At 46.4% G+C, this 9,971-nt stretch overlaps 1 pseudogene; it reads right to left on the bottom strand.

The window, feature by feature from the left end:
• The window catches only part of LOC118382319 (protein FAM91A1-like), an 87,509-nt pseudogene that overhangs the window by 38,540 nt on the left and 38,998 nt on the right, over positions 1–9,971 (bottom strand).

Here is a 9,971-nt window from a genome sequence, read left to right as displayed (position 1 = left end):
TCTCGTAGAGTGGGGGGAGAGCAGGAAGTCAACTGTTTTATGGTCGGGTCCTCTCTACAGCGTGCTCTCTCTCTCGTAGAGTGGGGGAGAGCGGGAAGTCAACTGTTTTATGGTCGGGTCCTCTCTACAGCGTGCTCTCTCTCTCGTAGAGTGGGGGAGAGCGGGAAGTCAACTGTTTTATGGTCGGGTCCTCTCTACAGCGTGCTCTCTCTCGTAGAGTGGGGGAGAGCGGGAAGTCAACTGTTTTATGGTCGGGTCCTCTCTACAGCGTGCTCTCTCTCGTAGAGTGGGGGAGCGGGAAGTCAACTGTTTTATGGTCGGGTCCTCTCTACAGCGTGCTCTCTCTCGTAGAGTGGGGGAGAGCGGGAAGTCAACTGTTTTATGGTCGGGTCCTCTCTACAGCGTGCTCTCTCTCTCTCGTAGAGTGGGGGGAGCGGGAAGTCAACTGTTTTATGGTCGGGTCCTCTCTACAGCGTGCTCTCTCTCGTAGAGTGGGGGAGCAGGAAGTCAACTGTTTTATGGTCGGGTCCTCTCTACAGCGTGCTCTCTCTCGTAGAGTGGGGGGAGAGCGGGAAGTCAACTGTTTTATGGTCGGGTCCTCTCTACAGCGTGCTCTCTCTCTCTCTCGTAGAGTGGGGGAGAGCGGGAAGTCAACTGTTTTATGGTCGGGTCCTCTCTACAGCGTGCTCTCTCTCTCGTAGAGTGGGGGGAGAGCGGGAAGTCAACTGTTTTATGGTCGGGTCCTCTCTACAGCGTGCTCTCTCTCGTAGAGTGGGGGAGAGCGGGAAGTCAACTGTTTTATGGTCGGGTCCTCTCTACAGCGTGCTCTCTCTCTCTCGTAGAGTGGGGGGAGCGGGAAGTCAACTGTTTTATGGTCGGGTCCTCTCTACAGCGTGCTCTCTCTCGTAGAGTGGGGGGAGCGGGAAGTCAACTGTTTTATGGTCGGGTCCTCTCTACAGCGTGCTCTCTCTCGTAGAGTGGGGGGAGAGGCGGGAAGTCAACTGTTTTATGGTCGGGGTCCTCTCTACAGCGTGCTCTCTCTCGTAGAGTGGGGGAGCGGGAAGTCAACTGTTTTATGGTCGGGTCCTCTCTACAGCGTGCTCTCTCTCGTAGAGTGGGGGAGAGCGGGAAGTCAACTGTTTTATGGTCGGGTCCTCTCTACAGCGTGCTCTCTCTCTCTCGTAGAGTGGGGGAGCGGGAAGTCAACTGTTTTATGGTCGGGTCCTCTCTACAGCGTGCTCTCTCTCGTAGAGTGGGGGAGCGGGAAGTCAACTGTTTTATGGTCGGGTCCTCTCTACAGCGTGCTCTCTCTCGTAGAGTGGGGGGAGAGCGGGAAGTCAACTGTTTTATGGTCGGGTCCTCTCTACAGCGTGCTCTCTCTCTCGTAGAGTGGGGGGAGCGGGAAGTCAACTGTTTTATGGTCGGGTCCTCTCTACAGCGTGCTCTCTCTCGTAGAGTGGGGGGAGAGCGGGAAGTCAACTGTTTTATGGTCGGGTCCTCTCTACAGCGTGCTCTCTCTCGTAGAGTGGGGGAGCGGGAAGTCAACTGTTTTATGGTCGGGTCCTCTCTACAGCGTGCTCTCTCTCGTAGAGTGGGGGGAGAGCGGGAAGTCAACTGTTTTATGGTCGGGTCCTCTCTACAGCGTGCTCTCTCTCTCGTAGAGTGGGGTGGGGAGAGCGGGAAGTCAACTGTTTTATGGTCGGGTCCTCTCTACAGCGTGCTCTCTCTCTCGTAGAGTGGGGGGGAGAGCGGGAAGTCAACTGTTTTATGGTCGGGTCCTCTCTACAGCGTGCTCTCTCTCTCTCGTAGAGTGGGGGAGAGCGGGAAGTCAACTGTTTTATGGTCGGGTCCTCTCTACAGCGTGCTCTCTTTCGTAGAGTGGGGGAGAGCAGGAAGTCAACTGTTTTATGGTCGGGTCCTCTCTACAGCGTGCTCTCTCTCTCGTAGAGTGGGGGAGAGCGGGAAGTCAACTGTTTTATGGTCGGGTCCTCTCTACAGCGTGCACTCTCTTGTAGAGCGGGGGGAGAGCGGGAAGTCAACTGTTTTATGGTCGGGTCCTCTCTACAGCGTGCTCTCTCTCGTAGAGTGGGGGAGCGGGAAGTCAACTGTTTTATGGTCGGGTCCTCTCTACAGCGTGCTCTCTCTCTCTCGTAGAGCGGGGGAGGGGGAGAGCGGGAAGTCAACTGTTTTATGGTCGGGTCCTCTCTACAGCGTGCTCTCTCTCTCTCGTAGAGCGGGGAGGGGGGAGAGCGGGAAGTCAACTGTTTTATGGTCGGGTCCTCTCTACAGCGTGCTCTCTCTCTCTCGTAGAGTGGGGGGCCAACTGTTTTATGGTCGGGTCCTCTCTACAGCGTGCTCTCTCTCTCTCGTAGAGCCGGGGGAGCAGGAAGTCAACTGTTTTATGGTCGGGTCCTCTCTACAGCGTGCTCTCTCATAGAGTGGGGGGAGAGCGGGAAGTCAACTGTTTTATGGTCGGGTCCTCTCTACAGCGTGCTCTCTCTCTCTCGTAGAGTGGGGGGAGAGCGGGAAGTCAACTGTTTTATGGTCGGGTCCTCTCTACAGCGTGCTCTCTCTCATAGAGTGGGGGAGCGGGAAGTCAACTGTTTTATGGTCGGGTCCTCTCTACAGCGTGCTCTCTCTCTCTCGTAGAGCCGGGGGAGAGCGGGAAGTCAACTGTTTTAATTAGTTTAATTGACTCTGTACCGGTACCCCTGTATATAGTCTCCACATTGAATCTGTACCGGTACCCCCTGTATATAGCCGCCACATTGACTCTGTACCGGTACTCCCTGTATATAGCCGCCACATTGACTCTGTACCGGTACCCCATGTATATAGCCTCCACATTGACTCTGTACCGGTACTCCCTGTATATAGCCGCCACATTGACTCTGTACCGGTACCCCATGTATATAGCCTCCACATTGACTCTGTACTGGTACCCCTGTATATAGCCTCCACATTGACTCTGTACCGGTACCCCTGTATATAGCCTCCACATTGACTCTGTACCGATACCCCTGTATATAGCCTCCACATTGACTCTGTACCGGTACCCCTGTATATAGCCTCCACATTGACTCTGTACCGGTACCCCATGTATATAGCCTCCACATTGACTCTGTACCGGTACCCCATGTATATAGCCTCCACATTGACTCTGTACTGGTACCCCTGTATATAGCCTCCACATTGACTCTGTACCGGTACCCCATGTATATAGCCTCCACATTGACTCTGTACCGGTACCCCCTGTATATAGCCTCCACATTGACTCTGTACCGGTACCCCCTGTATATAGCCTCCACATTGACTCTGTACCAGTACCCCTGTATATAGCCTCCACATTGACTCTGTACCGTAACACCCTGTATATAGCCTCCACATTGACTCTGTACCGGTACCCCTGTATATAGTCTCCACATTGACTCTGTACCGGTACCCCTGTATATAGCCTCCACATTGACTCTGTACCGGTACCCCTGTATATAGCCTCCACATTGACTCTGTACCGGTACCCCTGTATATAGTCTCCACATTGACTCTGTACCGGTACCCCTGTATATAGCCTCCACATTGACTCTGTACCGGTACCCCCTGTATATAGCCTCCACATTGACTCTGTACCGGTACCCCTGTATATAGTCTCCACATTGACTCTGTACCGGTACCCCTGTATATAGCCTCCACATTGACTCTGTACCGGTACCACCTGTATATAGCCTCCACATTGACTCTGTACCGGTACCACCTGTATATAGCCTGCACACTGACTCTGTACCCGGTACCCCTGTCTATAGCCTCCACATTGACTCTGTACCGGTACCCCTGTATATAGCCTCCACATTGACTCTGTACCGGTACCACCTGTATATAGCCTCCACATTGACTCTGTACCGGTACCACCTGTACATAGCCCCTCTACTGTACATAGCCCCTCTACTGTATATAGCCCCTCTACTGTACATAGCCCCTCTACTGTACATAGCCCTCTACTGTATATAACCTCTCTACTGTATATAGCCCCTCTACTGTACATAGCCTCTCTACTGTATATAGCCTCTCTACTGTATATAGCCTCTCTACTGTATATAGCCTCTCTACTATATATAGCCTCTACTGTATATAGCCCTCTACTGTACATAGCCCCTCTACTGTACATAGCCCTCTACTGTACATAGCCCCTCTACTGTACATAGCCCCTCTACTGTACATAGCCCTCTACTGTACATAGCCCTCTACTGTACATAGCCCCTCTACTGTACATAGCCTCTCCTGTACATAGCCTCTCTACTGTACATAGCCCCTCTACTGTACATAGCCCCTCTACTGTATATAGCCCCTCTACTGTATATAGCCTCTCTACTGTACATAGCCCCTCTACTGTACATAGCCCCTCTACTGTACATAGCCCCTCTACTGTACATAGCCCCTCTACTGTACATAGCCCCTCTACTGTACATAGCCTCTCTACTGTACATAGCCCCTCTACTGTACATAGCCCTCTACTGTACATAGCCCCTCTACTGTATATAGCCTCTCTACTGTATATAGCCCTCTACTGTACATAGCCCTCTACTGTACATAGCCCCTCTACTGTACATAGCCCCTCTACTGTACATAGCCCCTCTACTGTACATAGCCCCTCTACTGTACATAGCCCTCTACTGTACATAGCCCTCTACTGTACATAGCCCCTCTACTGTACATAGCCCTCTACTGTACATAGCCCTCTACTGTATATACCCTCTCTACTGTATATAGCCTCTCCTGTACATAGCCCCTCTACTGTATATACCCTCTCTACTGTATATAGCCTCTCCTGTACATAGCCCCTACTGTATATACCCTCTCTACTGTATATAGCCTCTCCTGTACATAGCCCCTCTACTGTACATAGCCCCTCTACTGTACATAGCCCCTCTACTGTACATAGCCCCTCTACTGTATATAGCCCCTCTACTGTACATAGCCCTCTACTGTACATAGCCCTCTACTGTACATACCCTCTCTACTGTATATAGCCTCTCCTGTACATAGCCCCTCTACTGTATATACCTCTCTACTGTATATAGCCTCTCTGTACATAGCCCCTCTACTGTATATACCCCCTCTACTGTACATAGCCCCTCTACTGTACATAGCCCTCTACTGTACATAGCCCCTCTACTGTACATAGCCCCTCTACTGTACATACCCTCTCTACTGTATATAGCCTCTCCTGTACATAGCCCCTCTACTGTATATACCCTCTCTACTGTATATAGCCTCTCCTGTACATAGCCCCTCTACTGTATATACCCCTCTACTGTACATAGCCCTCTACTGTACATAGCCCTCTACTGTACATAGCCCCTCTACTGTACATAGCCCCTCTACTGTATATACCCTCTCTACTGTATATAGCCCCTCTACTGTATATAGCCCCTCTACTGTATATAGCCCCTCTACTGTATATAGCCCCTCTACTGTATATAGCCCCTCTACTGTATATAGCCCCTCTACTGTATATAGCCCCTCTACTGTATATAGCCCCTCTACTGTATATAGCCCCTCTACTGTATATAGCCCCTCTACTGTATATAGCCCCTCTACTGTATATAGCCCCTCTACTGTATACAGCCCCTCTACTGTATACAGCCTCTACTGTATACAGCCTCTACTGTATACAGCCTCTACTGTATACAGCCTCTCTACTGTATACAGCCTCTACTGTATACAGCCTCTCTACTGTATATAGCCTCTCTACTGTATATAGCCTCTACTGTATATAGCCTCTCTACTGTATATAGCTCTACTGTATCGAGCCTCTACTGTATATAGCCTCTACTGTATAGAGCCTCTCTACTGTATATAGCCTCTACTGTATATAGCCCTCTACTGTACATAGCCCCTCTACTGTACATAGCCCCTCTACTGTACATAGCCCCTCTACTGTATATACCCTCTCTACTGTATATAGCCCTCTACTGTACATAGCCCCTCTACTGTATATAGCCCCTCTACTGTATATAGCCCTCTACTGTATATAGCCCTCTACTGTATATAGCCCTCTACTGTATATAGCCCCTCTACTGTATATAGCCCCTCTACTTTATATAGCCTCTACTGTATATAGCTCTACTGTATAGAGCCTCTCTACTGTATAGAGCCTCTACTGTATAGAGCCTCTCTACTGTATAGAGCCTCTCTACTGTATAGAGCCTCTACTGTATATAGCCTCTCTACTGTATATACCCTCTACTGTATATAGCCTCTCCTGTACATAGCCCCTCTACTGTACATAGCCCCTCTACTGTACATAGCCCCTCTACTGTACATAGCCCCTCTACTGTACATAGCCCCTCTACTGTATATAGCCCCTCTACTGTACATAGCCCCTCTACTGTACATAGCCCTCTACTGTACATACCCTCTCTACTGTATATAGCCTCTCCTGTACATAGCCCTCTACTGTATATACCCTCTCTACTGTATATAGCCTCCTGTACATAGCCCCTCTACTGTATATACCCCTCTACTGTACATAGCCCCTCTACTGTACATAGCCCTCTACTGTACATAGCCCCTCTACTGTATATACCCTCTCTACTGTATATAGCCCCTCTACTGTACATAGCCCTCTACTGTACATAGCCCTCTACTGTATATAGCCCCTCTACTGTATATAGCCCCTCTACTGTATATAGCCCCTCTACTTTATATAGCCTCTACTGTATATAGCCTCTACTGTATAGAGCCTCTCTACTGTATAGAGCCTCTCTACTGTATAGAGCCTCTCTACTGTATAGAGCCTCTACTGTATATAGCCTCTCTACTGTATATAGCCTCTCTACTGTATATAGCCTCTACTGTATATAGCCTCTACTGTATATAGCCTCTACTGTATATAGCCTCTACTGTATCGAGCCTCTACTGTATATAGCCTCTACTGTATAGAGCCTCTCTACTGTATATAGCCTCTACTGTATATAGCCTCTCTACTGTATATAGCCTCTCTACTGTATATAGCCTCTACTGTATATAGCCTCTACTGTATATAGCCTCTCTACTGTATATAGCCTCTACTGTATATAGCCTCTACTGTATATAGCCTCTCTGTATATAGCTGTATATAGCCCCTCTACTGTATATAGCCCCTCTACTGTATATAGCCCCTTTACTGTATATAGCCTCTCTACTGTATAGAGCCTCTCTACTGTATATAGCCCCTCTACTGTATATAGCCCTCTACTGTATATAGCCCCTCTACTGTATATAGCCCTCTACTGTATATAGCCCCTCTACTGTATATAGCCCCTCTACTGTATATATATAGCCCTCTACTGTATATAGCCTCTCTACTGTATATAGCCTCTACTGTATATAGCCTCTACTGTATATAGCCTCTCTACTGTATATAGCCTCTCTACTGTATATAGCCTCTCTACTGTATATAGCCCCTCTACTGTATATAGCCTCTACTGTATATAGCCTCTCTACTGTATATAGCCTCTCTACTGTATATAGCCCTCTACTGTATATAGCCTCTACTGTATATAGCCTCTACTGTATATAGCATCTCTACTGTATATAGCCTCTACTGTATATAGCCTCTACTGTATATAGCCTCTACTGTATATAGCCCCTCTACTGTATATAGCCCTCTCTACTGTATATAGCCCTCTACTGTATATAGCCCCTCTACTGTATATAGCCCCTCTACTGTATATAGCCTCTACTGTATATAGCCCCTCTACTGTATATAGCCTCTCTACTGTATATAGCCTCTCTACTGTATATAGCCTCTCTACTGTATATAGCCTCTCTACTGTATATAGCCTCTCTACTGTATATAGCCTCTACTGTATATAGCCTCTACTGTATATAGCCTCTCTACTGTATATAGCCTCTCTACTGTATATAGCCTCTACTGTATATAGCCTCTCTACTGTATATAGCCTCTCTACTGTATATAGCCTCTCTACTGTATATAGCCTCTCTACTGTATATAGCCTCTACTGTATATAGCCTCTCTACTGTATATAGCCTCTCTACTGTATATAGCCTCTCTACTGTATATAGCCTCTCTACTGTATATAGCCTCTCTACTGTTATTTTCACTGTCTTCCTGCTGTTGTTTTTATTTCTTTACTCATCTATTGTTCACCTAATACCTATTTTCTTACTTAAAAATGTCACCGTTGGTTAGGGCCTGGAAGCCTTTTACTGTAAGTTCTACACCAGTTGTATTCGGCGCACGTGACAAATAAACTTTGATTTGATTTTATTATAATCTACTAACATAGTATCTATAATAACACTATAATATTATCAAGGGTTAGGGGTCAGAGGTTAGGGTACGTACCGGAGAAAGGTTCCCCATCATGAGGAAGGCGGTGAGGGTGGAGTCAAACAGGAAGGCGATCCTCTTGGTGGGTGGGGCAGAAGGACCAGGGTTACTCAGGCTGCTCACACTGGTGTTGTCTAACACACAGAGAGAGAAAAACTCATAATCCCACGATGCTGTGGATTGGATTGTTTTGAGACAGCACAAACAGACCTGGGATCAGGCTAGAGACGCCTTACTCAGGGGTTACTTTGGGCAGCCTGAGCCAGATCCAGGGCTTGGTAACCGTGGAGCCATTCTCACCTTGGTTCTCCAGGCTGGTGGTGTCTGTAGCAGAGGATCCAGCCTCCATCATCACAGGACCTCCCTGTTCCCACGACAACAGCATCTGTTTGGGGTCCACAGTGCTCCTGGGACACGGGGTGGGGAACATACATTAACACTAGACCTGTGAGTGTTAGGGGCGTGTGTCTTATAGTGTGGGATGTGATTTATTCATGTGCGTTACATCTGCTATTGTATTCAGAGTATTGACATTCCATTGGGTTTGGTGCTATAGTGGTATAGTAGTATAGTGGTATAGTAGTATAGTGATATAGTAGTATAGTGAGAGAGTAGTGTGGTGTATTGTATTCAGAGTATTGACATTCCATTGGGTTTGGTGCTATAGTGATGTAGTAGTATAGTGGTATAGTAGTATAGTGGTATAGTAGTATAGTGGTATAGTAGTATAGTGATATAGTAGTATAGTGAGAGAGTAGTGTGGTGATATAGTAGTATAGTGATATAGTAGTATAGTGATATAGTAGTATAGTGGTATAGTAGTATAGTGATATAGTAGTATAGTGGTATAGTAGTATAGTGGTATAGTAGTATAGTGATATAGTAGTATAGTGGTATAGTAGTATAGTGGTATAGTAGTATAGTGATATAGTAGTATAGTGGTATAGTAGTATAGTGGTATAGTAGTATAGTGATATAGTAGTATAGTGAGAGAGTAGTGTGGTGATATAGTAGTATAGTGATATAGTAGTGTAGTGATATAGTAGTGTGGTGATATAGTAGTATAGTAGTATAGTAGTATAGTGACATAGTAGTATAGTGAGAGAGTAGTGTGGTGATATAGTAGTATAGTGGTATAGTAGTATAGTGATATAGTAGTATAGTGATATAGTAGTATAGTGGTATAGTAGTATAGTGATATAGTAGTGCAGTGTTATAGTAGTATAGTGATATAGTAGTATAGTGGTATAGTAGTATAGTGGTATAGTAGTATAGTGATATAGTAGTATAGTGAGTAGAGTAGTGTGGTGATATAGTAGTATAGTGATATAGTAGTATAGTGAGAGAGTAGTATAGTGATATAGTAGTATAGTGTAGTATAGTGATATAGTAGTATAGTGATATAGTAGTATAGTGTTATAGTAGTATAGTGATATAGTAGTAGTGTTATAGTAGTATAGTATAGTAGTATAGTGGTATAGTAGTATAGTGATATAGTAGTATAGTGATATAGTAGTATAGTGAGAGAGTAGTGTGATATAGTAGTATAGTGACATAGTAGTATAGTGAGAGAGTAGTGTGGTGATATAGTAGTATAGTGGTATAGTAGTATAGTGATATAGTAGTATAGTGAGAGAGT

This window comes from Oncorhynchus keta, unplaced genomic scaffold (assembly GCF_023373465.1).
Source record: "Oncorhynchus keta strain PuntledgeMale-10-30-2019 unplaced genomic scaffold, Oket_V2 Un_contig_901_pilon_pilon, whole genome shotgun sequence".
Taxonomy (NCBI): domain Eukaryota; kingdom Metazoa; phylum Chordata; class Actinopteri; order Salmoniformes; family Salmonidae; genus Oncorhynchus; species Oncorhynchus keta.
This window is presented reverse-complemented; position numbering and strand designations above follow the sequence as displayed.